Raw genomic sequence first — 6,668 nt, forward strand, 5'->3', positions numbered from 1 at the left:
CGTTTAAAGTCGCGCAATGCTCCCTTCTAACATGTGACGGGGCGGAGGCAGGGGACTATGAACTGTTCAAACAGGCCCTGCTCCGTGAGTTTGGGCTGACCCCCGAGATGTACCGGAGAAGGTTCCGGAGTCAGCATAAAATGCCTGAGGTCACATACCTACAACTGGTCAACCGAATGCAGGGATATGCCCTCAAGTGGACGGCTGGGGCCCAAGCTAAAGAGGACCTGCTTGACCTAATTGTACTGGAGCAACTGTATGAACAGTTGGCCCAGGAATGCGAAGACAGGCTGCAGCAGGGAGCCTGCTGCGGGGGTTTAGTTTCAGTTTGGGGCTGGGTGGAAGAAGGCAGGGAACCTCAGGGCTGGGGTCTAAGCTCCCTGCTCCCCCAGAAGGACTTGACTGAGGGGTCCTGGTTGTACCCACAACCTCTGTTTTGGACTGTGTTCCTGTTGTCCAATAAACCTTCTGCTTTACTGGCTGGCTGAGAGTCTCAGTGAATCCCAGGAAGAGGGGTGCAGGGCCTAGCCTGGAGGTGGGCTGTAACCATGTATGGCTGAGCTCTGCAGCAGGCCATTCATAGAATCATAGAATATCAGGGTTGGAAGGGACCCCAGAAGGTCATCTAGTCCAACCCCCTGCTCAAAGCAGGACCAAGTCCCAGTTAAATGATCCCAGCCAGGGCTTTGTCAAGCCTGACCTTAAAAACCTGTAAGGAAGGAGATTCTACCACCTCCCTAGGTAACGCATTCCAGTGTTTCACCACCCTCTTAGTGAAAAAGTTTTTCCTAATATCCAATCTAAACCTCCCCCATTGCAACTTGAGACCATTACTCCTCGTTCTGTCATCTGCTACCATTGAGAACAGTCTAGAGCCATCCTCTTTGGAACCCCCTTTCAGGTAGTTGAAAGCAGCTATCAAATCCCCCCTCATTCTTCTCTTCTGCAGACTAAACAATCCCAGCTCCCTCAGCCTCTCCTCATAAGTCATGTGCTCTAGACCCCTAATCATTTTTGTTGCCCTTCGCTGGACTCTCTCCAATTTATCCACATCCTTCTTGTAGTGTGGGGCCCAAAACTGGACACAGTACTCCAGATGAGGCCTCACCAGTGTCGAATAGAGGGGAACGATCACGTCCCTCGATCTGCTCGCTATGCCCCTACTTATACATCCCAAAATGCCATTGGCCTTCTTGGCAACAAGGGCACACTGCTGACTCATATCCAGCTTCTCGTCCACTGTCACCCCTAGGTCCTTTTCCGCAGAACTGCTGCCTAGCCATTCGGTCCCTAGTCTGTAGCGGTGCATTGGGTTCTTCCGTCCTAAGTGCAGGACCCTGCACTTATCCTTATTGAACCTCATCAGATTTCTTTTGGCCCAATCCTCCAATTTGTCTAGGTCCTTCTGTATCCTATCCCTCCCCTCCAGCGTATCTACCACTCCTCCCAGTTTAGTATCATCCGCAAATTTGCTGAGAGTGCAATCCACACCATCCTCCAGATCATTTATGAAGATATTGAACAAAACCGGCCCCAGGACCAACCCCTGGGGCACTCCCCTTGACACCGGCTGCCAACTAGACATGGAGCCATTGATCACTACCCGTTGAGCCCGACAATCTAGCCAGCTTTCTACCCACCTTATAGTGCATTCATCCAGCCCATACTTCCTTAACTTGCTGACAAGAATGCTGTGGGAGACCGTGTTAAAAGCTTTGCTAAAGTCAAGAAACAATACATCCACTGCTTTCCCTTCATCCACAGAACCAGTAATCTCATCATAAAAGGCGATTAGATTAGTCAGGCATGACCTTCCCTTGGTGAATCCATGCTGACTGTTCCTGATCACTTTCCTCTCCTCTAAGTGCTTCAGGATTGATTCTTTGAGGACCTGCTCCATGATTTTTCCAGGGACTGAGGTGAGGCTGACTGGCCTGTAGTTCCCAGGATCCTCCTTCTTCCCTTTTTTAAAGATGGGCACTACATTAGCCTTTTTCCAGTCATCCGGGACTTCCCCCGTTCGCCACGAGTTTTCAAAGATAATGGCCAATGGCTCTGCAATCACAGCCGCCAATTCCTTCAGCACTCTCGGATGCAATTCGTCCGGCCCCATGGACTTGTGCACGTCCAGCTTTTCTAAGTAGTCCCTAACCACCTCTATCTCTACAGAGGGCTGGCCATCTCTTCCCCATTTTGTGATGCCCAGCGCAGCAGTCTGGGAGCTGACCTTGTTAGTGAAAACAGAGGCAAAAAAAGCATTGAGTACATTAGCTTTTTCCACATCCTCTGTCACTAGGTTGCCTCCCTCATTCAGTAAGGGGCCCACACTTTCCTTGGCTTTCTTCTTGTTGCCAACATACCTGAAGAAACCCTTCTTGTTACTCTTGACATCTCTTGCTAGCTGCAGCTCCAGGTGCGATTTGGCCCTCCTGATATCTTTCCTACATGCCCGAGCAATATTTTTATACTCTTCCCTGGTCATATGTCCAACCTTCCACTTCTTGTAAGCTTCTTTTTTATGTTTAAGATCCGCTAGGATTTCACCATTAAGCCAAGCTGGTCGCCTGCCATATTTACTATTCTTTCGACTCATCGGGATGGTTTGTCCCTGTAACCTCAACCATTAATGCACTCCTACCTCTGTGGCTCAGGCTTATTGCTTGTTCTGTCTGAGGAGCCCAATAATGTTTCCTGTCTGAGCAGGTGGGTGCAGCTCTGCAGCTGAGAGAAGCTCTGGAACTAGTATTGGTTTAACCCCCTTGATGCCTTTTCTCTCCCAGCTGAGGTGTCTGGTACGTCGAGACATCATGATCAATGATGCTCTGGGAAGGTGACTCTCTTCCACCAGGATCCGCAGCGTGGGGTCACCTATCGGGTCCCTGCACTGCTGTATATCCTCACAGACACGCTCCTGGCGTTCACGGAGAAGCACTCCTCTGCCAGGGACGAGGACGCTGAGTACCTGGTGCTGAGACGAAGTCGGAAGACAGGGACTTCGGTCAAGGTAATTCCTTGTGCGTTGTTTCTCTGCAGACCCCCCCCCCCCCTTGCTTGCTGCCGCTCTCAGCCCGAGGTGTCTCAGCATTAGCGCTTCCCATGTTACCCGGGGTTCTTTCAACCCAAAGCTCTTGGTAACTTTTACTCTGTGCGAGGTGGACGGTCACATACCTGCTTCTGCGTTCCTACAATCTGTGCTGCTTGTGTCAGACGTAGCTCTGAGAGCATCAGATTCTGCCTTCAAATTAATCACTTCATTTTCCTTTTCCGCTCTGATTCTTTCCAGTTCCTGCACCTGGTCTTTTAACCGATCTATCTCCTGATCCAGTGTTGTCGCAACCATCCACAATCCCAGCAAAGCAGCCCTTTTCTTTGCCCTACCATTCGGACCTCCCCACCTTCCTGCACTAACCCAGATATCCCATTGCTTGTGGAGCTGCAGGAAGGCTCCGGGGCCAGTGAAGGCACCAGGCTTCCAGGGTCCATTACCCCCATACTCTTGTACAAAATCTGTCAAGCTGTTTCCCAACATAATGTTCAACTGTTCATTCTTTCCAGTTGTTTCCCTGTCTCTGGACATAATTTCTCAACTCCAACATGCAATCAGCCTGAGTTCTGAGTCCCAGTAATGGAATGCGTCCGTAAATTAACTCGCGAACTGCGACACGGGAACTTGTAGGGAGCGACCCCACCCCGCCGTCTTTTACCTCCTATTGCAATGGACAAACTACAAACTGTTTGTACCATCCGTCTCCTTCCTCTCTACCACATCCTTGCTGGGGCCTCCAAATTCTGTTACCCGGGGTTCTTTCAACGCATAGCTCTTGGTAACTTTTACTCTGTGCGAGGTGGTTTCAGGAAACAAATCAGGGGAGACACGGCCGTCCGACCGATAGATGGCTGGCACAAAGAGGACAACACAAGAGTGCTTTCACTTAAAGCTAAACTTTATTTAGTCTCAAGCACTAACACATGTCCGCAAAAGGTTAGTAAAACACCCCCAACCCTTGATAATTACCAAAGCTGAGTGTGGCTCTCGAGTGGCACAGTGGCAGGCTTCCGGTGGCCAAATCCGTCTGCCAGTGGGGACTGCAAGATGTATCCAGAGGGAGAGTCCAAAAAAAAGTCCAACTACCTCAAACTTTTCCCCCTTATTTCTACATTAGTAATAGAATGACATGTCCCTTAAAGAAAACTTGTTAAGTAAGCAGTTTCAACAGTCAAGCAAGAGGTTTCTTCTGATTATCGATTAACCAGGTGTGGATTTTTCCAGAGTTTGCAGCCTTGAGGCCCCAATAGACATTCCTGGGGCATATCCTGCTCTTCAAAAGTGCATGTATCAGCCACTTCAACACAATTCTTATCAGGAAGGACGAGGGGTCAAGCTGCCCTTTCTGTGGCACCCAAAACTCCCGCACCCCCTGCCTTCGTCAAACTGAGAGTGCTGAATGGCCAATTTACAGCCTGCTGACTTGGCTGCTTTTAGCAATAAGCCATAGTGGTTTAAGGCACTTTACTGCTTTGCCAAAGTCTCCCCATAGACCCGGGATGCTGCCGCTCCCTCTCCAGGCTATTCACCCCCCAGTAACTAATGATACTGGGCAGGGCTAGATTCTGTAAGGGGCAGAGCGCTCCGATGAGGTGCCAGGGGCCTTTACCTGCCTTTTGAAGTGAGGAGGGAGTTGATGCTGCTGAGCACCTTGCAGGATCGCACCTCTAAGGAATATGACGGGGGAAGACACCTGGCAACCCTACTGCTGACCTGGCCTGGGAGGCTCATTCCTAATGCAGTGTAAACATCCAAGAGAGGAGCTCAGGAGAGGGAGGCCAGACCTGGGAACTGGCTGGGATTGCAACAGTTCCTGTCCCACGGAGTGACTGCATGATTGGCATGTGTCTTGTCTCTAATTGCAGGCCTGGATCCACGTAGGGAGGAAAAGCAGAGCCAAGCCACTAGAGCAGAAGCCAGCACAGCCCTCAGGGGAGCTGCTGCAGCCCAGCCCCTGCTCCCTTAGGGGAAGGCAGAACCAACAGCCTAAAATGAGGCTCTGAGAGCCCCGTTTTGGCACCTGCTTCGTTTTCAGAAGTGCTGAGGGCTCAACAGCTCCCCCTGGCGGTGGGGCGAAGTGTGAGCTCCATGGCCCATCCAGTCCTGAGGCGGCAGTACAGAAAGTACATCAGGATGACCAGAGGAGTGGGCCCCGCTCGCTTACCCCTCTGACCTACCTGTTCTTGCCCCCTCTCTCCCGCTGCAGTGGGGGCCCAGGGAGCCCTTGACGAGCGCAGTGTTACCGGCTCACCGCACCATGAACCCCTGCCCGGTGTACGAGCAGAAGAGTCAGACTGTCTTCCTGTTCTTCATCTGCGTGAGGCAACACCTCACAGAGCAATGGCAGATCCTCACTGGACGGAACGCCGCCCGGCTGTGCTACGTCTGCAGCGGAGACGCCGGCCGCACCTGGAGCTCGGTAACGGACTTGACGGAGCAGATGATTGGGGAAGACTTGAAGGACTGGGCCACGTTTGCGGTGGGGCCGGGGCACGGGGTGCAGCTCCGCTCCGGGCGGCTGGTGATCCCGGCTTACGTCTACCACATTACCGCTCGCTGCTGCTGCCTGCCGCTGCCCTGCTAGACCCAGCCCTGGTCCTTGGTCTTTTATAGTGATGACGGCGGGCAGTGCTGGCACAAGGGCGAGCTGATTAAGGGCATGAAGATGGTGGAGTGGCAGGCCAGGCCTGTGACCCCGTGCTGTACTGCAATGCCCGCACCCCGTGCCGATGCCGGGCGGCTGCGCTCAGCACAGACCAGGGGCTGACATTCGAGAGCCCCTCCTCATGCAAGAAGCTGTGCGAGCCGCCTCACGGCTGCCAGGGCAGCGTAGTGAGCTTCACACCGACACCGGGGCTTCTGGAGGCAGATGACGTGGAAGAGCCAGACACCCCAGCCCACGAGATGACTTGCCTGTTGAACACTGGGAATGCCGCCTCCGCCCTCCACAGAAGCACCATGTCATGGCTGCTTTACTCCCACCCGATGGATAAACGCAAGCAGGGCAACCTGAGCATCTATCTCAACCTCTCCCCGTTGAATGAGGCCAAGTGGGGACACCCCTGGCTCCTGTACGAAGGGCCGTGTAGTTCCTTGGACCTGCCCGTGTGACAGTAGGCGCCAGCGCTGCTCTTGTTTGGCTACTTGTTTGAGTGCGGGGTGAATTACGCGTGTGAGGAGATCGCCCTCCAGTTCTTCTGCTTTGAGGATCTCCAGAAGAGCAGAGGCTCCTGCCCCTCCTTGGAGCAGGAGCCCGAACCAAAGCTAAAATCTGACTAGCAGTGTCCTCCAGGGGAGTAAGTGAGGCAACCCCTCCCGAAGATCCCCACCCCCATGAGGCCTGGGCTTCCAAAAGCAGCCTCTTCTTTTGGGCGTCTCTGGTTCAGGGCCTGGGACTTCCTAGGGCATGGGTGGGCAAACTATGGCCCGTGGAATGAGTGTAATAATTTCTGTGGAGTTATGACAACTATTTTGTCAGAGTTGATGTGCCATAGCCCTGTGCTAAAATTCTTATGCCCTTCCAATCGAAATTCTTAATGTCCACCACTGCCCCCAGCTGGTTAGAATCACATCAACTCATAGGCGCAGGAACTAGGGGTCTGGGGGGTGCTGCAGCAACCCC

General features: G+C 52.8%; 1 pseudogene; it reads left to right on the plus strand.

Moving 5' to 3' along the window:
- Positions 1 to 2,626: 2,626 nt before the first annotated feature.
- On the plus strand, positions 2,627 to 6,447 carry LOC119563696 (annotated as a pseudogene).
- The last annotated feature ends 221 nt before the right edge of the window (positions 6,448 to 6,668 follow it).

The sequence above is a fragment of the Chelonia mydas genome, chromosome 1 (assembly GCF_015237465.2).
Source record: "Chelonia mydas isolate rCheMyd1 chromosome 1, rCheMyd1.pri.v2, whole genome shotgun sequence".
In the NCBI taxonomy this organism is placed as follows: domain Eukaryota; kingdom Metazoa; phylum Chordata; order Testudines; family Cheloniidae; genus Chelonia; species Chelonia mydas.